The sequence below is a fragment of the Microcaecilia unicolor genome, chromosome 1 (assembly GCF_901765095.1).
Source record: "Microcaecilia unicolor chromosome 1, aMicUni1.1, whole genome shotgun sequence".
Lineage (NCBI taxonomy): Eukaryota > Metazoa > Chordata > Amphibia > Gymnophiona > Siphonopidae > Microcaecilia > Microcaecilia unicolor.
This window is the reverse complement of record NC_044031.1, coordinates 382516063-382539755: the sequence shown is the minus strand read 5'-3', so window position 1 is coordinate 382539755 and position 23693 is coordinate 382516063. Positions and strand designations below refer to the sequence as shown.

Below are 23693 nucleotides of genomic sequence, written 5' to 3'. Positions count from 1 at the left end.
ATGACAAGATGGATTTGGATAAACTGGAGTGAGATTTGACGGCAACTTCAGTAGTCGGAACATAAGGGCAGAGCCGGGCAGATTTCTAAGGTCTTTGTCCCAGAAACACCAAAGAAAGACCATTATTAAGTATATAAGACCATTGTTGATTTAATCTTAGATTGATAATGAATGTGATTGCTGGGCAGACTGGCTGGTCTTTATCTGCGGTCACTTAATATGTTACATATTTGCTGGAGAAGGAACTCAAAATACTGGGTATTATATTTTATAATCATCTCACTTTTGAATCTGAAGTAAAAGTAGTCTCTGTTACAATGTTTAGGGCATTTTGGAGACATAGGAGAATACGTTTCAATTTTGCACCTGAAGTATTTCAGATAATTGTGCAGGTTCTGATTTTAACATATTTGAGGCCCTGTTTACTAAGCAGTCCTAGCTTTAGTGTTTAACGTGCGCTAAAAATGCTAGCACGCCCTTAGCGCAGCTTAGTCAACAGGGCCCTTGGAGTATTACAATATGGTATACGCTGGTTGCCATAAGTACTTACTGCAGAGGCTACAAACATTACAGAACATTGCGGCATGCCTCATATGTCAGATGTCAAGGTTTGGCAATGCTTTGCCCTTAAACTACATTGGTTGCCCATAGAGGCTAGGGTGATATTCAAAATTTGCACAACTGTATTTCTGATTTTGCATGGACAACTCCTGAATATAAGTTGAACTTAGTCAAAATTTTAGCAAAGGATTGTGATGCTTCTAAACATTTTTTAATGGGGAAGGGAAAGGGAAATGATATACTGCCTTTCTGAGGTTTTTTATTTTTTTTGCAACTACATTCAAAGCGGTTTACATATAGTCAGGTACTTATTTTATACCAGGGGCAATGGAGGGTTAAGTGATTTGCCCAGAGTCACAAGGAGCTACAGTGAAAATTGAACTCAGTTCCCCAGAGTGAAAGTCCACTGTGCTAACCACTAGCCTACTCCTCCACTCCAAACCTTAGCATTACAAAGGTTAGATATAAGAGATTATTTTCTACATGTTTTATATTCCTGGCTGTGAGGAAATAGAACGTTTTACATTTGATTCTAAGATTTATAACTGATTATAGACAGTTTTGAAAATCTTTAAAAGCGTCTTTTTTATTTCAGAAATTTGTGTTAAGTTAGATTTGATTGGAATGTTGTACTTAATTGATGTTTTATTCCTGAGAGTGCTCTGTTTTTTCTTATTGTGAGCCGCCCTAAACTTTGTGGTATTGGCGGATGATAAATGCAATTTGTAATATAATGTAAGTAGTCCAGTTTATCAAGCTGTATTTAAAAAGGGGACATAAAACTGATATTGTCTGCCCTGGCCCCACCCCCTGACAGACCTTAATTCGGTATCCACTGCACCAACAAGCCACCAACTGCTTGGGCAGCAGGAGATGCCTTGATAAAATGTTATCTCATGCTGCCGTGGGACCAGTCTCTTGATAATAGCTGTGAGATTTTTCAGCTGTTATCACAAGACTGGTCCCCCAACAGCAGGAGATGATATTTTATTACCGCAATACCTGCTGCCGATGGGAGAGGAAGCTGTGAGTGGGAGTTTTGGGCTCCTCAGCAGACAAGCAGGAGTCTCCCACTGAATGAAGGAGACATGGCAGGTTTGAGACAAGCTGAGGACATACCTGGAAATTCAGGGACGATCCCTACAAGTCAGGGATGTTTTGCAAAGCAGAGCTGGAGAATTAAAATGTCCAGAAATGAGATTGCTTTGTTTCTTTCCAGCTGGAGGCAGCTCCCTCAGGTTTCCAACTACTGTTCTGATTTGTTGCATATTGAGAAGAGCACAGAGCAGGGGAAGACACAAAACATAAAGGGATCAGCCCTGCCATAGGAGAGAGGACATGAGGTCTAATCAAAGAAAGCTGGTCAGCATACAGACAGAGAATGATGAACAGCAGGGGAAAAAGCTACTGCTATGTCAGTATGAAGTCTCACTGAGGTCTAGGGTTGCCACCTCACTCTAGGTCATCTGAACAGACTGACTCAGGGCCAGATGCACTAAACGTAACGAGCCAGCAACGTAGTTTTTAAACTAGTTCTGGCCAGTTTAGCGCGCAAGTAGTAAACCGGGACATGCACAAAAGGGTTCTCCGAGCCATTTTCCTGTCATGGTAGCAGCTAACGAAAATGGGATGCAAAGCTATTATAATGAGCTAATTACTATTATAATGTGAACGCGATGCGATGCACTACCATGTCCGACCCCATGCACAAAAGCAGTCCCTACCTTTACCGTGGAACCTTTAACGGGAGGTCTAGACCTGCCGGTTCTTCATTATCGCAAGTAGGAGAAGGGGAGAAACAAGGCAGGGAAGATGGAGCACAAAAAAAAAAGGATACCAGCTTACATGCAGCTTCTTTGCATGTATGAAAGCCGTGCCATGTTTCTTTTTCAAATGACATTTTACTGGCAAGAAATTGGCGGGGGGGGGGGGGGGGGGGGGGGGAGGGTAGTACTGAAATGTAAAGCATAAAAGTAATGGTGACTTACCAAAAATGCACGGATGACAAGGGTCCATCAAAGAAACAGCATCTGTGGTAAATGGATTTGGTTCCACCCCCAGCTGCTTCTGCTGCTTCCTTCTATTGGCTGGCTGACATCCTAGAACGCCCATCTCCCTGAAGATGGACTCTCATTGGCTGGCTGCTGTACCAACTCCTCCTCCCTGCAGGGCTTCCCTGATGACATCACTTTAGAGCTGTGAACTGATTGGATCCAAACTTCCTGGTGTCACCCTCCACAGAGAGGGGCTAAACCAATTGGACAGCATCAGCATGGGATGTCCCACCCACTCACTACTGGAGGGGGCCACCAGGAACTTCGGATCCAATCAGTTCACTGCTCTGAAGTGATGTCATCAGGGAAGCCCTGCAGGGAGGAGGAGTTGGGACAGCAGCCAGCCAATGAGTCCATCTTCTGGGAGATGGGCGTTCTAGGATGTCAGCCAGCCAATAGAGGAAGCAGCAGGAACAGCTGAGGGTGGAATCAAGCCCTGATGCTGCTGATTCCTCATAGAAGAGCCGAGAGCAGCAGAGAGGTTTTTCCCAGTTTTTCCCAGCAGCGGGAGGCAGGGAGATGAATACATAGTAACATAGTAGGTGACGGCAGAAAAAGACCTGTACGGTTCATCCAGTCTGTCCATCCAAAAAAAAAAAGCGCTTTTGTGCTTGCAAAAAAAAAAAGGTTAAATCTACTGCTTTCATACACACGGCTTGTCTGCATGTATGAGAGCCATCTGTAGCCTGCGCAAAGCAGCCACGCATAGTGATTGACTGTTCTGCGCATGCTCAGCTCACCGACTTGCTTCCCCCATTTCGCATGCAAATGAGCTGGGTCGCAAAAGCAACGAGCAGCTCCTTTGCATGCAATTTTCTTTGTGCATCCCTCTGTGTTTCTAAATCGGTACACTTTTACCGATTTGGAAATGCAGACGGATCCTTAACGGGACCTTTGTGCATCTGGCGCTCAGTCCTAGTTTTGCACCGTTGCCTGCATGGATTTGATTTTCTCACTGATTTTCCTTGAGATTCTAAATAGAAATAAAACAACACAAAAAAAAGGAAAATAAGATTATACCTTTTTTTTATTGGATTAACTTCATACACTGAAGACTATAAAAGCCCTTTTGGGAGGGGATAAGGGTCTATATACAGCTCCCATTGAGGGTGTTAGTGCCTGTTTGGCTAGCACCGGTGAGCATAGGAGCCAACTTTTCAAAATTATTGGGGGTGCTAAGCCCAATGGAAATAACCCCTCTCTGGACACATACAAGGAATTTTCTCAATATTGGGGATGCTCAAGCACCCACAGCACCCACAGAGTCGGCTCCTATGCCGGTGAGAAGGATCCAGTAATTAAATGGTTCAGTCTCAGATTCACTGAACAAGGGAGGAGAGTGCTTAGGGAAGGAATTACTCTGTGTCCCTACAAGTAACAGAAAGAAGATTACCAGAGGAACCAGAAGGAGCACATATATTGGCTACAACCCACAGTCAGTGAAAAACATTAAAAGCGTGGGGGAACCCTACAATGTTTACAAAGAAGAGCTTGTTCTGAGTTCACACCCCTGTGTGTTGGCCTTTTTACTTTGAAAAAATAACAGCATTTAAATGTGTTTTTTATTTAGAGTCTGACATGGGCAGTGAACTTTGTTGGGTGAATGAACTGTTCCAGCTAGAGGAGGAAGATAGCACCACACAGGAATTTGAGTCAATAGAATTAGCTCTACCTTGTCCAATATAACCACTTAGGCCATTATACTGTATGTGTGAAATAAGTGTGCATATACCAGGTCTTTAATGTATCCATATTCACTGTGAAAGGCCTAAAGACCTTTGGGGGTTTTCGTGATCTCTTGCTTTTCTTTTTAGTGTCATTCCGGATTTCTCAGTTATTTCGTCTCATCCTTTTAAGTCTATTTCTATATATATATCAAACATATAAACGGTGAGTGACCGTACTCACTCGCAAATGCGCAGTAGAGACTTCCCTGTCTGTCCCGCCCCTGCATCAATACGTGATGACGGGGGTGGGGGTGGGGTGGGTGGGGGGGGGGGGGGGACAGAGAGGGAAACTGTTCGAAGGGGAGGGAACCGTCGAGGTCGCCACCGCTAACCCCCCGAGGTCGCCGCCACTGGTACCCCCCCACCGGAGTCGCCGCTGCCGCCACCCCTCCACCCGGCCGTCTCTTCACTATTCAACTTACATCTCCGCAGCAGGCAGATCAGCTGAGCTGCCGTTGGCCTTCCTTCCCTGCCTGTGTCCCGCCCTCGCTGACGTTACGTCACATGAGGGCGGGACACAGGCAGAGAAGGAAGGCCGACGGGACCTCAGCTGATCTCTGCCTGCTGCGGAGATGTAAGTTGAATAGCGAAGAGACGGGCCGGGTGGAGGGGCGGCGAACCACCAGCTCGTTTTAACGGGCTCAACGGCTAGTATATATATATATATATACAAGCCGTAAAGCCCATTAAAACGGGCAACATTTTTGTTGTGAAAAATGTAATGAAATAGCCAAAGCAAGAAATGAGAGTAGATGTCTACAGTACACTTTTATATACTACGACCCTCCTCTCTCTCCTGCCCCCCCCCCTCCAGCCACCCATGTTCTGGTCTTGTAAAGTGCTGGCCCACAGGGGTGGGAACCTGAGTGGCACCAGCTTTCTTCATGTTATGTCTATGTAAGGTTCCCACTCCCGTGGGCCACCACTTTACAAGACCAGAACACCGCACCAGTGATTTATTTATTGCATTTGTATCCCACATTTTCCCACCTCTTTGCAGGCTCAATGTGGCTTACAATACATCATGAGTAGTGCAAATATAATAGAAAATAGGCGTTTAGTGTTACAGAAGAATCTTTGGTAACATGATAATGATAAGACATGATAGTAGTATAACAAGCAGATATTATAAGACAGTTCTAACTATGTGTGGAGGAGTTATGTATATTCACATTGGTTAATCTTTGTGGCAAGCCTTGTTAAAGAGATGGGTCTTCAGTAGTTTTTGGAAGTTCGTTAGTTCGTAGATCGTTTTTAAATTGCGCGGCAGTGCGTTCCATAACTGTGTACTTAAGTAGGTAAAGTTTGACGCGTGCATTAATTTGTATTTTAGACCTTTGAAGTTAGGGAAGTGCAGATCAAGGAATGTGCAGGATGATCGTTTGGCATTCCTGGGTGGTAAGTCTATCAGGTCTGACATGTAGGCTGGTGCATCTCCATGAATGATTTTGTGAACTAGGGAGCAAATTTTGAAAGTGATGCGTTCTTTAAGTGGGAGCCAGTGTACTTTTTCTCGTTGTAGTTTTTCACAGTAAGAATCCTGAAAGGTAACTTTAAAACAATACAGGAACGTAAGATCTTTGAAGTCAGAATGATTGAATATTTTGACACCCAACAGACAGGACTTAACAAGGATCTGGGTTTTCTAGCCCATTATAAACCATAAAATTGTTTATCACCTTCCTCTCACCTACTCACACCCATCCTGTTAGACTATCAATGGAATGCTTTGATGTCCCCATGCATACCTCCTACCCACCCCCACCCTGCTAGACTGTCAATGAAATGCTTGGATGTTTCACTTATATATACTATCAGCTACCACATATGCTTATTTCCGATCTGACGAAGAAGGGCAACCTTCGAAAGCTAATCAAGAAATGTATTAAGTTATGTCCAATAAAAAAGGTATCATCTTATTTTCTTTTCCATGTTTTATTTTGTTTGATTTCTATTGATAACCTTTAAGAGTGGACTAACATGGCTACCACACCTCTCTAATTAGGTTTATAAAATTTAGTGACTGTACAGGGATGTACAAAATAGGTAGTTGCACAGAAAAAAATACATGTACTTTTACATGAGCTGCATGTAGGTGTTTCTGTGGGCATAGTTTTCACAGAATAGAGTGTAGAGTTGCAATTACATAGAGAACATGTACACATTTACACCATTTTTGCAGCAGGTGTAAATTTGCGTGTTTGAATTTGCATATTATTACGGAGCGGAGGAGTTGCCTAGTAATTTGTAAGCTCATTTGACTGTAAGCTCCTTTGAGCAGGGACTGTCCTTCTTTGTTAAACTGTACAGCGCTGCGTAACCCTAGTAGCATTCTAGAAATGTTAAGTAGTAGTAGTAGTAGTTAAAGCATGGGAACTGGAAGACCCAGGTTCAATCCCATAGTACCTCCTTGGGGCCTTGGGTAAGTCACAACCCTTGATGCCTCAGGAGAAGGCAATGGCAAACCACTTTTATCATGCCAATGAGTTCTTCATTATGTGGTTACCAGAACTCATCTCTGACTCAAGAGCACATCTGGATCATAGGCACCTATGTGCTCTTTATAAAATAGTGCTTATACAGGCGCATTCTTAGACTCTCAACCTAAGCATCCTATTATGAAAGTATCCCCTCACCTCACCCAACATAATTGAAAACAACATAATCTATTGCCCTTGAGAAAGCAATCATTGACTAAGCATATAGATGTCAACTGACATCATCAAAATTCTTTCTTTGTGCTTTGAAGACCATTCCATAAGGAAAACAGAGGCTACCACACTGTATACTGGGAAAGTACTCCCTGCTTGGAGGAGTGTCATGACCTCCAGTAAGCAGTATTCTGTCAGCTATGTGCTTTGGGGAATATACAGTCCTCTGTTGGTCATTATGCTCTGTCTTGATCCAGCTGTTTTTCTCTATGGACCTCACTTTCAGTCCGTATTCATCATGTCCTGTCACTCAAGTGGTTCATGAACCAATCAGAAGGCCTAATACAAACTTTTAACTTGACAAACCTATCTGTGCTGTTTACTAGATTTATTAATCAAAGGAATTTTCATTCACCTTGAACCTATGGCAGTATGGTTTCTGGCTTAGGATCAGCCTTTCTGGCAGGCGCCTGTCTCTCACAGAGAGGATTTACCTGGCAGAAAAAGATGAGCTGGCTTATGTGCTTTCCTAATACATAAATTCCCTGCACAAGGGATGCAAAAAAGCCAGAAAAAGATTTAGTTGAGGACACAGTACTTAACAGCATCTCAATTTCTCCTAGGGGGAGGGGGAGGAAGAATAATACTCTTATTCACAGGAGTCAGGGGTAAGAGCAACACTCATGGCTGTGTATTTTTCTTAATACTAGGAATTATCAAACACAATAGCACAGCAGGAAACTGAGCATAACTGGACTGCTACCTTGATGGAAAACATTCCATACTGTCTTAGCTATACTAATAAGTGTTGCAACTAATGATGTCTCTGATGGTGTGAGAGGTGCCATTACATTCTGGTTAAGTGGAGTATTTCCGTCATGGTCAGTGATGAGTGATGCCATGTGTATGAGACATCACTCACAGCACCTATTATTTTTAACTAAAAGTATTTTAGTAAACAGACACCCCGTGCACTTAAGGAATGGAATGGCTCAATGGCTCTTCTTTTGCAGAAGTGTGTGAAAGGGTATGTTGCACGTGTGCTGAGAGAGAGTGGAGGGGGAAGGAGGGTGTCCCTCAACTAGCTAGCTGATTGCTCTCTAATTCTATGAAGTTTCATTTTGTGCAATAGAAAAACTGTTGGAAGCAGGATACAGGGTTATATGGACCTTTGCTCTCTGACCCAGAACAGCAATTCTTATGTTCAATGGACCATTCCATTGCAGAAAAATGGGGAAGTAGGGATTGTACCACTGCACAACAGAAGGGGAGTAATGACTTGTTACTCTGCACAAAAGCAGGAATTGTTTTTTCTTTAAGGAGATGTGATAGGATTAGTAAATTCCCTTTTAAATTATATGAGTAATTATCCCTGCTTTGTTGGCAAAATGTATTAGAGGCTTCGGAGACTTAGGCAACTGCTTCAGGCTGCTTGGGCAATGTAATAAACTGTGGTAAGCTCAGCACAGATACTGTGTACTTAAATTTCTGCAGAGCCTTTGACATGGTTCCACATAGGTGACATATGAATAAACTGAGCACCCTCAGCATGGGCCCTAAAAGGACTTAATACAACAGGTTAGAAACTGGTTGAGTGGGAGGTGACAAAGGGCAGTGGTAAATGGAGCTCACTCTGAGGAAAAAGGCATTATCAGTGCAGTGCTACAGGGATGGCCTAGAGATGGAAGTAACTAGTGAGATAATTAAATTTGCTGATGACACAAAGTTATTCAAAGTTGTTAAATTGCAGGAAGATTGTGAAAACTTACAAGAGGACCTTACGAGACTGGGCGTCTAAATGGCAGATGATGTTTAATGTGAGCAAGTGCAAAGTGATGCATGTGGGAAAGAGGAACCCGAATTATAGCTACGTCATGCAAGGTTCCACGTTAGGAGTCACCGACCAAGAAAAGGATCAAGGTGTCATCGTTGATGATAAGTTAAAACCTTCTGCTCAGTGTGCTGCTGCGGCTAAGAAAGCAAATAGAATGTTAGGTATTATTAGGAAAGGAATGGAAAACAAAAAATGAGGATGTTATAATGTCTTTGTATCACTCCATGGTGCGACCGCACCTCGAATATTGTGTTCAGTTCTGGTCGCCGCATCTCAAAAAAGATATAGAATTAGAAAAGGTGCAGAGAAGGGCGACGAAAATGATAAAGGGGATGGGACGACTTCCTTATGAGGAAAGGCTAAAGCGGCTAGGGCTCTTCAGCTTGGAGAAAAGGCGGCTGAGGGGAGATATGATGATAGAGGTCTATAAAATAATGAGTGGAGTTGAACGGGTAGATGTGAAGCGTCTGTTTACGCTTTCCAAAAATACTAGGACTTGGGGGCATGCGATGAAGCTACAATGTAGTAAATTTAAAACGAATTAGAGAAAATTTTTCTTCACTCAACGTGTAATTAAACTCTGGAATTTGTCGCCAGAGAATGTGGTAGAGGCAGTTAGCTTAGCGGAGTTTAAAAAAAGGTTTGGCCGGCTTCCTAAAGGAAAAGTCCATAATTAAATGGACTTGGGGAAAATCCACTATTTCTGGGATAAGCAGTATAAAATGTTTTGTACTTTTTTGGGATCTTGCCAGGTATTTGTGACCTGGATTGGCCACTGTTGGAAACAGGATGCTGGGCTTTCATGGACCTTTGGTGTTTCCCAGTATGGTAATACTTATGTACTTATGGCTCAGCCCTTTTAAACATTTTTGTGAGTGATATTGCTGAAAGGCTGTCTGGTAAGGTATATCTCTAAGCGGATGATACTAAAATCTGCAATAGGGTAGACACACTGGATGATGTGGTTAACATCAGGAGTGGCCTAGTGAAGCTTGAAGAATGGTCTAGAATTTTGCAAGTAAGATTTAATGTTAAAAGAATACAGGCTCATGCATTTGAGTTACAAAAACCCAAGGAAGTGGTATAGTATAGGGGATGAACAACTTATGTGCACGAAAGAACAGCGAGATCTGGGGGGTGGGGGGGGGGGATGATATTTGGTGATCTTAAGTTGGCAAAACAGGTAGCAGAAGAAGTCTTCCTCCAGCGCTGCTCTTCACTCTGCCGCATTGCCTGCCCTGCCCCTGCGGCTGCTTTTTCTCTCACTTTGCGCATGCTCAGTTTCAAAACTGAGTGTGCGTGGCCTGAGATGAAAAGCAGCCGCTTAACAGGCAATGCGGCAGAGTGAAGAGCAGCGCTGGAGGAAGACCACTTCGGCTGAGGGGGGGGGGGGGGGGGGGGGAACTCCTGCCAGCCAAACCAGAGGTCCTAGTCAGAAGCCCTGCTGTGTCTGCTCCTCCTCAGCCTCCAAGAGGGGCCTGGCGCCAGAGTTTTCTCTCTCCTGCTGCTGTCAGAATGCGATCACCTGGGTCCCATCAGGAGCAGGAGAGAGAGAGAGAGATCCCAGCGCCAGGCCCCCCCCCCCCTTGGAGGCCAAGCTCGGGGAATTTTGCCCCCTTGCCCCCCCTTGGTGGCCGTAGTCCACAGGGTGGCTACTAAAATGGTCAGTGGACTTCAACATAAAGCCCATGGAATGCCCCAGGAATCTGTACTGGGACCGGTGCTATTTATTAATGATCTGAAAATGAGAACGATGAGTGAAGTGATTAAATTTGCAAACAGAGGCTGCTTCTGGGCACGATCCAAGATGGCGCCGTAGAGATACGCTGCACCAGACGCCTCCAGAATCGCTCCGTGTTTGAACTGAGGGGAACTCCAGATGGGAAAAAGGAGAGGGAAGGTGCGGGACTTACCCTTAACCCCGGCTGGAACTCAATCTTCACAGCAACCGACGCTGGAACGATTTGGAGTGACGATGGGACCTCACTCTGCTTCTTCCCAGAATATCGGAGCCGAACTCTCTGAATCGGCCGACAGTGCAGACGGGGTTTCCTTAAGCCTCGTCGTGCATGCGGCTCCCCCACAGCTGGGAAGAGGAAGCAAGGAAGTACAGCCTGACGGCTGGCCGGAGAAGACGAGTAGAGCGTGCAGAGAGGGAGGCCGGCCTTGCTAGTTGAGGCGGTGGAGAGTGGTCTGGTAGGTCAATATATTTCAAATATACTGTCTAAGATAATTACTACTTTGAACCAAACCCTCAAAGCTCCCCCCCCCCCGGATTTTTCAGTGGGATTAATGAGTAAACCAGCCGTAGTGACGATGGAATCACTCTGGGACCTAACTTATACCTTGCATTCTTCTTTGCAATCTTTGACTTTGAAAAATATTTTGGAGATTAAAGCTTTGTCCGAGGCAGTCCTAATCTAGGAACAGATAAACACCCGACAGTTTTCAGAGGTGAAACGAATTGAGGAAAACCTAAGTAAATTGGAGACCTTGAGTCAAGTCTCAATTAAAGAAAGGAATTTTACCTTACGGAAAATGGAATATCTGGAAAATCAATTGAGGAGATGTAATCTGAGACTAACTAATTTTCCAAGGTCTCCATTAATTTCACCTGTAGATATGGTTAAAAAATATTTAGTTGAGGTCCTGGGTATGTCGAGTGACTTACTGCCTCCCATTGTGCATGTGCAATATTTTCAGGGTAATACTAAACTGGATAATGCGACTTCACCTTGAGTATTACATTCAAATCTGGTTGCCATGTCTCAAAAAAAATTATAGTGGAATTAGAAAAGGTTCAAAAAAGAGTGACCAGAATGATAAAGGGGATGGAACGCTTCCCATATGAGGAAAGGCTAAAGAGGTTAGGGATCTTCAGCTTGGAAAAGAGCCGGAAGAGAGGGGATATGATAGAGATCTACAAAATACTGAGTGGTGTCGAACGGGTAATGTAAATCAATTTTTTACTCTTTCAAAAAGTACAAAGACTAGGGGACACCCAAGGAAGTTACATGGTGCTGAAATGTGTTTTCACTCAGTGAATAGTTAAGGTCTGGAACTTGTTGCCAGAAGATGTGGTACTAACGGTTAGCATATCTGGGTTTAAAAGGTTTGGCAAGTTCTTGGAGGAAAAGTCCATTGTCTGTTATTGAGATAGACATGGGGTGTCCCTGGGATCAGTAGCATGAATCTTGTGACAATTTGGGATTGTCGGGTACTTGTGACCTGAATTGGCCACTGTTCAAAGCAGGATACTGAGCTAGATGGGCCATTGGTCTGATCCAGTATGGCTGTTCTTATGTTCTTATGACTTAAAGATCCCAATATGTATACTTTGGAAGAAAGGTGGCAGAGGAGAGATGTGATAGACACATTTAATTCCTTGAGGTAATGTGAGTGAGGGCAGGCCTGAAGCCAAGACAAACTGAAGCCACACAATGGGAGAAGGTAGAAGAAATACTGTTTATTATAAGTATCAGCTAGGGTCCTGTTCCATTTACAGGTAGGGAAGAGAAAATAAACAGGAAAATGTTCTTAAATGTAACAAGGCTCTCCAGTGGCCTGCTCCTACAGAGACATGGCGTACATTACTGTCCCTCAGTATGGCAGTACACATTACTTGTCTCTGGCCTGGTCCCCCAGAGTTACCAGTAAAGTCTCTAGCAGTTACTTGGGTCAGAATCCAAAGTTGCAAGTTTCCACTGACTGTAGTAGTTGAAGTTCATATGCAGGTGGTGGAGGCAAATGCAGTTGGGTGTTGCTGCTTCCCTCTGAGCCTCTTTAACGTAGGTTTGTACTGAGCTTTTATATTTCTGAGACAATGCCCTCCTGGCTCCACCCCTCCCATTTCACTTCCCATGGGGGTGAGACTATAAGGTGGTTCTGACCCTGTAAGGGAGCGTCCTTAAGAGGAAGTGGCCATGTCCTATAGAATCCCTCACCTTCCTCCATGGCATAAATGCACAGGAGGTGAGTCTCTTCCAATTAAAAGGAAGCTCTGAAACGAGGGGGCATAGGATGAAGGTGAAAAGGAATAGACTCAGGAGTAATCTAAGGAAGTACTTCTCTTTGGAAAGGGTGGTGGATTGGTGGAACAGCCTTCCAGTGAAGGTAGTGGAGACAAAGTGGACAAGCCCAGAGGATCTAAGGGAGAGGAAGGGATAGTAGAGATCAGTCGTTAGTATGGATGGGCAGACTGGATAGGCCATATGGTCTTTATCTGCCATAATTATCTTTGTTTATATGTTTGTTTCCAGTTTAGCACTGATTTGTTGTGCAATATGGATTATTTCTGATGTAGCAAGGATAGTAACACATACAAAAATCAGTGCTAAACCAGATGTAAACTGATACACTAATCTTAGCAATGTTAGTGTGCAAATGCATGCCAGTATGATGCATATAGAATTACTTCTGATGCAGTAAACTGTGTTAAAAATCTACCTCTAGAGATGAAGTAAAGTTTGAACAGATATGAGATTCCCAAGTTGGAGACCCTTAGATCACAGCTCTCCTGACCCAGGGCCACCAGGTCCCATGGCACTTCAACACAGGGAGACCCATGGACAGAGAGCCCCCAAACCATCTGCCATCCCCTTCTCCTAATTTAAAATGAAATACATGTAAACTCGGTTGACACTTTACCTCAGCTGAACTGTTGCCATTTTCCATAGCCACAGATGAGCCTTCCCCAGATCCAGGTAAGAACTGCTGGCCCATCAAGGATGGGAAGTTTGGGAAGGGATGATCTTGGAGCTCTCTTGTCTGAAGGTCTCCCTATGTTAGGGCTTTTAGGGGTTGTTGAACCAGAGAGCCTCCAAAGTTAAAATGCTGAAGTTAAATGGAAATAAAGTAAAACTGAGCATGCACGTGAGGGAGGAGGAAGCAGGGCAGTGAATTTCTTGCATTGTGTGCACATTAAAGTCTTGGGTGTACTTCTTTGCATCACCACAAAACAGCAAATAGCCTCATTATCATGCATTTTTATATGATGTGAGCTGACGTATTCCACATCAGTTAATTGCCATGGTGAACCCTTTTCTGCATTTTGCTACCAGGAATGCGCGTAGACCTCAGAGTAACTGCACACGCCCACCTGCAGAAAGACCCTGGGCTGAGGGAAGGATTTTGTCTCCTTCTCCAACCTTCTTTGGAGCACCTGGGTTCTGAGGAGAGAGTCCCAGGGGCCAGGCTACAGATGAGAAAGGACATGTCCTTTGTGTTTGGGCTATCTCCCACTAGGTGCCAAGAGGTTTGATAAGCCTGAAGGAGCATACCAAGAAGAGAGAACAGAGGTAGCAGAAGTCTAGCCACTAGCCTGAAGGCCATAGGCTTTAGAACAGGGGAAACCACAGGTGCCATGCACCCCCAAAATTTCCTTCCCCTTCCCTCTCTCCATCCCCATGAGGTATTTCTTTCCTTACCTGCCTCCTCCGGGGTGGCAATGCTACTACTGGCATAACAGAACAGGCATCACAGTTTTGAACATTTGCATATGCTGAAGGCCTACCGGTTTCCACCATCTCCAAAATAGGAAGTTCTTGAAGGGGTGGGAGCCAGCAGGCCCTGAGCATGTAGAGATGCCCAAGCCCTTACGCTAGTCGGCCATGAGGCCTACTCGGTTATGCCGATTGTAGTGTCACCGCCCAGGGGAGAGAAGTAAGGATATACAGGGGAAGGAGGGAGGGAGGGAGGGAAGGAAGATTTTGAAGATTGAGAGATAGGAAGAGAGATGCTGGACACATTGGGGGGGGGGGGGGGATTTGAGAGGTAGGGAAGGATTGAGATGCTGGACACACGGGGGGGGGGGGGGGGAGGAGATTATGAGATGATAGGTAAGGGAAGGAGAGATACTGAGGTTGGGGATGGGGCTAGAGGCAGGGCTGGGGGCAGGTGTGGGATGGAGCTTCAGCCACCCCAAAACAAAAAGGCATTCTACTGCTCATCATGAAGACTGCAGAGACCCAAGGAAAAGAAGTGCCTTTTGTGATTCACTGGAGTTATGTAGGAGAGTGGGAAAAAATCCAAAGGACCACTTATTATTCATATGTTTTCCATCTATTTGAATCTGTTTTTGTATCTGCTTTGAACAAAATATTCAGCAATAATTTATTTTATTTAGAACAGTTAAGGCTGGTCAACTGACTTTTTGAAGCTGAGTGTGCAGCCTGTCAGCATTCATAGGACATGAGTGAGAAAAATGAACATCTCAATGGTAGGGCCTTCAAAGTTTGTCTTCCCACCTGCCTAGCAAGGCCCCAGGAGTCAGGGAAATGAAGTGCCAGGTCCTACCCTGCCCAAATGGACCATAGGGCTAAAGAGATATGAAACTTACAGGCATTTTTTTTTAAACTATTGAATGCTGGATTACCAAGTCAGTATTCTATTTAATTTCCAACTTACATCCTATCTTTCTAGCATGGAAAGGACATCCAAAAGTGTCTTACAAACCAGATAAAATATTAGTGAGCAAGTGGTGATTCTGAGACTGGCAGTGGTGTGTTCAGGTTTAGAGCTCTCTTCTGTGAAAAGTAAGCTTGTATGGCACAGTACCAGCGCTTAGGCTGACATCTTTTATGGTACAGAGATTTCATTTTAAATAAGCTAGGACAGACCAAAGCACTCACATTAAAACATAAGAGTAGCCATACTGGGTAAGACCAAAAGTCCATCTAGCCCAGTATCCTGCTTCCAGTGATGGCCAATCCAGATCACAAGTACCTGGCAGAATCCCAAGAAGTAGCAGCAACATTCCATTCTACCAACTCCAAGGATAGGCAATGGTTTTCTCCAGGAGTACCTTAATAATGCTTTATGGACTTTGCTTTGTAATTCTCAGTCAGTCTGAGATGACACCCCTTATACCATTAGCAGGGATGGTCGACCTAAATGTTGAGATGGTCGACCTTAGAGATGGTTGTCCCGGTTTTCGGCGATAATGGAAACCGAGGACGCCCATCTCAAAAACGACCAAATCCAACTCATTTGGTCGTGGGAGGAGCCAGCATTTGTAGTGCACTGGTCCCACTAACATGCCAGGATACCAACCGGGCACCCTAGGGGGCACTGCAGTGGACTAACTGATGCAGTAACTGAACGGAAAAAGCCCTTCCCTTACCGACCCCTTTGCGATTCGGAAAGTAATGGGCATGCATGAAGGAAATCGCATGCAAATGAGCTGTTCGCTGTTAGCTAATTTGCACACGATTTCCTTCCTAAGGAGGGGAAGCCAGTGCAGAGCAGCCAAGCGTTATGCGTGGCTGCTCTGCGCATGCCAAAGACGGCTTCATACACGCAGACAAGCTGCGTGTATAATAGCCGTCTACAACCTTAAAAAAAACATGTCCAGATGAAATTGTCCAAGTGCTTGTCGGGGATGTCTTTTTTTTTTTTATTATGGGTGAAGGACGTCCAAGTGTTAGGCGCCTTAGCTATGCCTCCGCCTCTGTGACGGGCAGTTGAGAACATCCAAAATGTGGATGTTTCTGTGAGAAGGACATCCATGCCTTTGCTATGCCTCTGACACCCCCTTTATTTATTTATTTGGACTTTGAATCACAAGTAGCAGCAGTGGGATTTGAACCAGCCACCTCTGGATTGCAAGACCAGTACTCTAACCACTAGGCCACTCCACTCCCTTGAAATTTGGCTGTCCCTGTGGGGGGGGGGGGGCAGTTCAGGACGTCCAAAATGTTTGAAAGAAGGATGTCCACGCCTTCGCTATGCCTCCACTAACACCCCCCCCCCCCCCCCAGGGACCTGCATACTGCTGCGATGGACCTGAGTATGATATTTGAGGCTGGCAAAAAAAGTTTTTAAAGTTGTTTTTTTCAGGGTGGGAGGGGGTTAGTCACCACTGGGGGAGTCAGGGGAGGTCATCCCCGATTCCCTCCGGTGGTCATCTGGTCAGTTCGGGCACCTTTTTGAGGCTTGGTCATAACAAAAAATGGACCAAGTAAAGTCGGCCAAGTGCTCGTCAGGGACGCCCTTCTTTTTTCCATTATCGCTTGAGGGCGCCCATCTGTTAGGCATGCCCCACTCCCGCCTTCGCTACGCCTCCGACACGCCCACGGGAACTTTGGTCGTCCCCGCGATGGGAAGCAATTGGGGACGCCCAAAATTGGCTTTAGATTATGCCGATTTGGGCGACCCTGAGAGAAGGACGCCCATCTCCCGATTTGTGTCGAAAGATGGGCGCCCTTCTCTTTCGAAAATAAGCCTGATGGTGTCTTTAGGAAGAGTTTGAAAACATGTTTTTTTTAAATGATGTTTTCAATTAGTTTAAACTCGCATGATACATTGTGCTGTGTATTACTGTTTTTTTTTTCTGTTTTATTGTGACCCGCTCTGAACGCATAGCACATCAATTGATTCCTGAACACTTAGGATGCTGGAACAGCTCCAGCTTTAACAACTGAGAGTACAAGACATAACTTGGTACCCATGAACTACTACACTGTGTCACTTGCTCCCCAGTTCTCACCAGAGAAGCACTCGCTTCCCTCTTTAGGCCTTTCCCCTTTTCTCCGTCTCCTTTAGTCTCCTCTGCTCCCTTTCATTGTTTCATTTCTCTTTTCTAAATAGCTTCCTTTCCAAGTTCTCAGTGCATCCTGTCTGCACACACTAGCTATTAGCAGCACTGTGTTACTGCTGGAGGGAGGCAAGGTGCAGAGCGTCTATTCTGTGCCAATCATCTGTTTGCAGTGGGACATGCAGCTGGATCTTGCTCTAACCTTTTTTAAGCTGTAGCTCACTCCCATTCCACCTTCCATATTTGTTCTTTATCTGCTAGATTAAGTAAGTGAATTCTTTCTTCCCCATCTCGCTCTTTCACTCTCTTTAACCCCTTCTCTGAGTCTGGCCCTTTCTCTGCTCTTTATCTTTACATAGTAACACAGTAAATGACGGCAGATAAAGACCTGAATGGTCCATCCAGTCTGCCCAACAAGATAAACTCATTTACATGGTATGTGATACTTTATATGTATACCTGAGTTTGATTTGCCCCTGCCTTTCTTAGGGCACAGACCGTAAAAATCCACCCAGCACTGTTCCTGTACTAAAAGTTCTGAAGCTGACGTCGAAGCCCCTTTAAAATTTACAGGCCAGCCCATTCATATCTATTCAGCCACAATCAGGGCGCAGACCGTAGAAGTCCGCCCAGCATTGGTTTTAATCTCCAATTACCGGCATCGCCACCTAATCTCTGCTAAGATTCCATAGATCCTTTTCTTCTACACGGGATTCCTTTGTGTTTATCCCACGCATGTTTGAATTCCATTACCGTTTTCATCTCCACCACCTCACGCGGTTTTGGCACCTCTGAACTGGAATTTCTATCACTCATGTCACTCATCTTCATCAACTTTCTTCTCTTTTATTGACAGATCTTGGAGCCTCCCTCAAGGTCTTACAGTGCAGCAAATGGTCAAATGCAGTGAATATGTGTGAGGACAACAGTAGCCAACTGCAGTCCTCAGGCATTGGAAAGCTACTGCAATTCTGATAAAGGTCATAGCCAAAGCCTGACAATTTGGCTGCTCTTTTGCCTGCAACTCTGATGAATAAAACTGGTCGTCTTGCACTGAGCCGGTCTCACTCCTGCTCAACACTTTTCTAGCCACTGCTGCTGCTGAGCCATGACCAGCGACCTTTCATTATTTACTCATTCCAGACTGGTTATCAGATGCCAGAGGAACACAGCAGTGATTACAAGCTTTGACTAATTGAAACGCTGTTTATTTTTAAACATCCTTTTACTTTCTGGGAGTAGGGTAATTTGACAAATGTTTGTGAGTAACTGGCTCTGAATGGGAACTGGAGAAGGCAAATCCAAGGTCACACTTATCAAAAAATTCTTTGTACCATGAACTAAAGTCAGCATCTTTCTCTACTAACTCCCACCCACCACACTATCTTTCCAAGCTGCCCCTCTCCCAGCCATCGCTGGCAGAACTGGAACAAAAGTCATCTCTTTCCCCAAAGCTGGGATCTCTGCCAAAGTAAATAAATATATAAACCTAACAGGTATGGAGGCCCTTCAGGTCAGAGCTTTCCCCTGCAGTCCTAATCCAGTTCTGAAGTACTTGGAGGCAAAAGCACCAAATCCCATGGGTTCTGTGGGTGCCCCAACATCAGGTTTGCCTCCCACACCACCTCTTCAATCTACTGATCCCATGGAACCAAGAGGAGAGGAAAGGTGAAAGAGATGATATTGGAAGCAGATCTCATACTGGGTGTCCTCAAGCACCCATAAAGCCAGAGCCTGTGCTTTGAGGAGTGTTTCCACACAGCCCGCTTACAAAGTGTTTTTTAAACTTGCTCGGTTATGTCCCACCGATTAGCTGGTTCTGCCTCACTGCTAAAAAAGCTAAAGAAATAGAACCACTCTGGTATTATGGGAACACACAGAACTGCAGAGAGAGCTCAGAGAAAGAGACAGAATGAAAGAGAGAAAGGGAGAGGTAAAAGGAGACAAAAAGGAATGAGAAACACTTAGCAGAGATGGAAGAAAGGAGAAGAGAAAGGGAAGGAATGAGAGACAAGGGGAGAAACAGAGATAAGCAGAAAAGAAGCAAGGTGTAAAGAGAAATGTAGAGGTCAGGAGACTGCATTCCTGTTTGTCATTAGGCCTCTGTATTAACACCATCCCAGTCCATCCAGAAGTAGGAATGTGGCAGACAGAACAGCTGGAGCTTGACCCGGGAGGACTGTGTGGGGGGGGGGGCGGGGGGGGGGGAAGAAGAGATACCTTTGAAGACAGGAGGTGTGGTCACAACAAAATGAACAGGCCTTCATGCCATTAAAATAACAGTAGCTTTGCCCAAATAAAAGAGAAAGGAAAACCAGGAATAAGACCAGAGAGCAGCTAGGAAATATAGATACAGGCGAACTGATACTGCAACGAAAAATGGTATCACCATTTGAATTTGATAAAACTCTACCTCCCCTTCTTCACTAGGCATAGAATTTTAGGATTTTCAACAGGTGCCCACAAGAGAGAAACTGACCATCAAAACATAGAAAGTTAGAATATGGCAGCAAACAGAGACTACAAGACCCCTCCGGTCTTGCCAGTTTCATTGCTGGTGCTATGTCATAGACCAGTGTTTATCTCTGGCTTTTTCTTCACTTTGCAACTAGGGATCTGTGCTGATCCCAAGCTGTCTTAAATTCTGTTCCTGTTTTTGTCTCCAGAACCCCTACTGGGGGTCCATTCCCTGCATTCTTCACTCCTACCCTGAAGAAACATTTTCAGATGTTGCCTCTGAACAGGATTGACTTTAGTGGGTGTCGGGACAAAGCAATCACAGTAGGTCCTCATTACACTGACCTGAGTGGATCCAGGCTCAAAGAGACTTACGGGGGCAATCCTGTAACTGGGGGCCACAATTTAGATGCCCTCTTTACACAGTTTCTGGGGCTATTCTATGTTTACTTGTGTAAAGTACCCCCATTTATACCAGGTCTATGTGGTACTTTACCCATGCAACTTACAATATTATATAAGTTATGCTGATAAATGTTCCTCCCCTGTGAACACCCCCTTGCATTTACAGACTAAGGACTAGATTCTATAAATGATGCTGAAAAATTGGTGTTGAAAAATTTAATAGTGGTAAGCGCATAAATGATGCCTAACGTTAAGCGCTGGCAATTAGGCCCACGGAAAGCAGATGTAAATGCCAGCACCTAAGTTAGGCGCCAATCAAGTCTATTCTGCAAGGATACGCATAAATTCTGGGAACACCTCCCCCCCAAAATGCCCCCATCCACGCCTTGAAATTGCACGCTAAATGAGTTCCACACACAGTGTTATAGAATATGATGATGTGCGTGTTAACTCCCAATTAATGCCAATAGTTGGTTGCTAGCAGTCAGTTATTAGTGCTGATTGGCTCATTAATCAATTAAGTTGTGTGTGCAAATCAACTATCTGCGCTGATTTGCACACACATCTTTAGGCATTATATATAGAATCCAGCGGTAAGGGGGGATTTCTATGAATGGGTTCTGGGAAGATCCATGCTAAACGAGTATTCTCCAAAGGGTGCTCTGCACGGAGTGCTCTTCATAAAATACTAGTTAGCAAAGATCTTACACCTAGCTTTGGGCGACAGACTTACCCCTGCTGAAACCTGGTGTAAATGCTGGCACGCAACTAATGCCAGTCGGACACATAAATGACCCTATTCTATAACGCTGCACCTAATTTCTGGGAACGCCCCTGACCAGCCCATGCCTCTCCCATGGCCACGCCCCCTTTTGAGTTGTGTGCTATAAAATTTAGGCATGCATGCTATGTGCGGATCTGCGATCCACGCCCTAATTTTGACAAGCTATATAGAATCTGGGGGTAAGCAATTTGTGTGCTTAAATGCAGGAGCGTAGCCAGACCTCATGGTGGGAGGGGGTCAGAGCCCAGATTTGGGGGGCACATTTTGAGTGCCGCCCCCCACCACCTTGTCTCACCTCTTTGCCGCTTCCCCTCACAAACAAATACCATTGCTGGCGGGGATCCCCAACCCTCACCAGCTGAAGACTTCTTCAGCACTGGTCTCCGGCGCAGCCGCATTCGCTGCGTGCTCTTCTTTCTTCTTGCTCCTCCTGTGCACACTGACGCTCCTTCTCAGAAGAAGAGCAGGGCAGCGAACGCGGCTGCGCCGGAGACCAGTGCTGAAGAAGTCTTTGGCTGGTGGGGGTTGTGGACCCCCACCAGCCAAACCAGGGGCCTGGATGAAATTTGTAGGGGCCCAGGCCCCCGTGGCCTGCCCATAGCTACGCCCCTGCTTAAATGGTAGAACAGTGCTGAGCTCTCTGCTATCACTTAGGGGCCCCTTTTACCAAGCTGCAGTAGAAAGGGCCCTGCAGTAGTGGTGGGGGCTGTTTATGTTGTGCGCGGACTCCCTTTTTATCGCAGCGGGTAAAAAGGCTCAAGAAATACATGGCCATGTGGTAAGATGGCTCTTACCACGTGGCCATATGGGAGGGAAACACGTAGGCTCCTGCACTAACCCGGCAGTGCATGACACTGCCAAATTACGGCCGGGTAACCCCAGGTCTGATTTTCTGTAGCGTGGGAAATGGTGTGCACTGGGGCTGGAACTACCGCCGGCACCTGCGTTGGGCTGGCAGTAGTTCCAGTAGCTCCAAATTGGCATGCAGTACACCTGGTTTAGCTTAAGGGAAAGGGGACTTGATACTACCTTTCTGCGTTTTTTTTTTTTTTTTGTGCAACTACATTCAAAGTGGTTTACATATTATATACAGGTACTTACTTATACCTGGGGCAATGGAGGGTTAAGTGGCTTGCCCAGAGTCACAAGGAGCTGCAGTGGGAATCAAACCCAGTTCCCCAGGATCAAAGTCCGCTGCACTAACCACTAGGCTAATTCAAGAAATGCTTAGCTAAACTTGTGCCTGCCTCCTCCTTCTCCTCCCTCCTCAGCCCTGAGCTCAGAGGTTTTCCGCTGCTTAGTAAAAGGGCCCCTTAGGTGTGCAGGTGTACATTCACATGCCTGAATGCTAGCCTTCTGTAAATTAAAGCATGTACATGGTGCTAAAATTTAAGCACTCTGTTCTAGACTGAGGGGGATAGTGCTTGGGTTGCATCTATGACACCAGCCAGGAGCCCGGGACATTTGTCGTTGCCCCTCCCTTTCCAAGCATAGTCCTGCTTCTCAATCTCATTCTTGGAGCATCATATTGGTGCCTCTCGTCCTGGGGCATTTCTCTGAAAAATCCAGAACTCTGCTGCTGATATACATGAGATACGTTCTCCAGTCACAGAGACCAGCACCAGGTCCTGTCATCTGCTGAAAGGACCGTGTTCCTCATCAACCACAAGGACCACCAGACGTGTCCCATAAGATCCCAAACACCAAAGAACTGGATTAGATGAGGCAAAACTTAAAACATAATGGTAGTGCAAAAATACTCAAATAAAAAAGCAACTGTGTAGCAAACATATGAGGAGCAGAGAGAAAAGAGAAGAAGATAATAGTTGTCTATTATTGGAAGAAGGATTCTGGGTGTGCTGGGGTTTGGTCTGGATCTGGATATGAGCCGGAGGATTGGCCCGTGCCTCGCATTACTCCACTCGCCCTCAGACAGTTGAGGCTTGAGTGTAAAACAGCCCGATCAGCATTTTCACTGTTTTTAATTCCCCGTTGGCTATGTTTTCTGTTCCTGTCAGCGACTCCTTCTTCCCACAAAAAAGAAAAACAAGGAGCAGGGAGCGAGAGCACGAGAGAGAAAGAAAGAGGAAGGGAGAGAGAGAACCTACAGAACTAGAAAACAAAATAAAAAAACATGACAAGCTGCAGTCCACAAAATACATAAAGCTAGATTCCATCTGTCACAGCTGTTTCAGTAGCAGAAAGTATATGAAGAGTTTTATCTGCAAACTTCTCAACTTATAATATTTTTTCACTGTTATTGCTAGTTACCTTTTTTCTTCCTTGGCTGATAAGTCTCTCATCTCCAGCTCCCTTTTGCTGTCTGATTCTGTGAAGAATGCTCTTTCTCCTGTTCCCAATGTATTTGGAGCAGCCCCTCACTCTCTCCCTTCACTGCCCAGCTGATGTGTGCAGCCTCTGAGCTCTCTGGGCTGAGGAGGGAGGAGAAGGAAGAGAAGGAGGAGGCAGGCAAAAGTTTAGCTAGGCATTTCCTGGCCAATGACAGAGGGGGTGGTATGAGCCCGGAGCACAGGCAGGGTTCAGGGAGCTGCTTTCAGAGGAGTGCAGCTATTAGAAGAACGGAGAAAGCCAGGTCCTGAGAAAGAGCACCTTAAACTCTGCTTTTTTCAAAAAAATGCTTTCTGTGGACTTCTTTTTCCTGAACTGACTGCTGCCTCTGCTTCCTC

The 23693-nt window shown here is 45.2% G+C and overlaps 1 protein-coding gene across 1 annotated transcript in view; it reads right to left on the bottom strand.

Moving 5' to 3' along the window:
- The window catches only part of CDC42EP1 (CDC42 effector protein 1), a 54853-nt gene extending 31422 nt beyond the window's left edge, over nucleotides 1-23431 (bottom strand). Inside the window, exon 1 of the mRNA XM_030210327.1 lies at nucleotides 23278-23431. The gene's annotated coding sequence lies outside the window, so the exon portion shown is untranslated. The remainder of the gene's footprint in view (nucleotides 1-23277) is intronic.
- Between the last annotated feature and the right edge of the window lie 262 nt (nucleotides 23432-23693).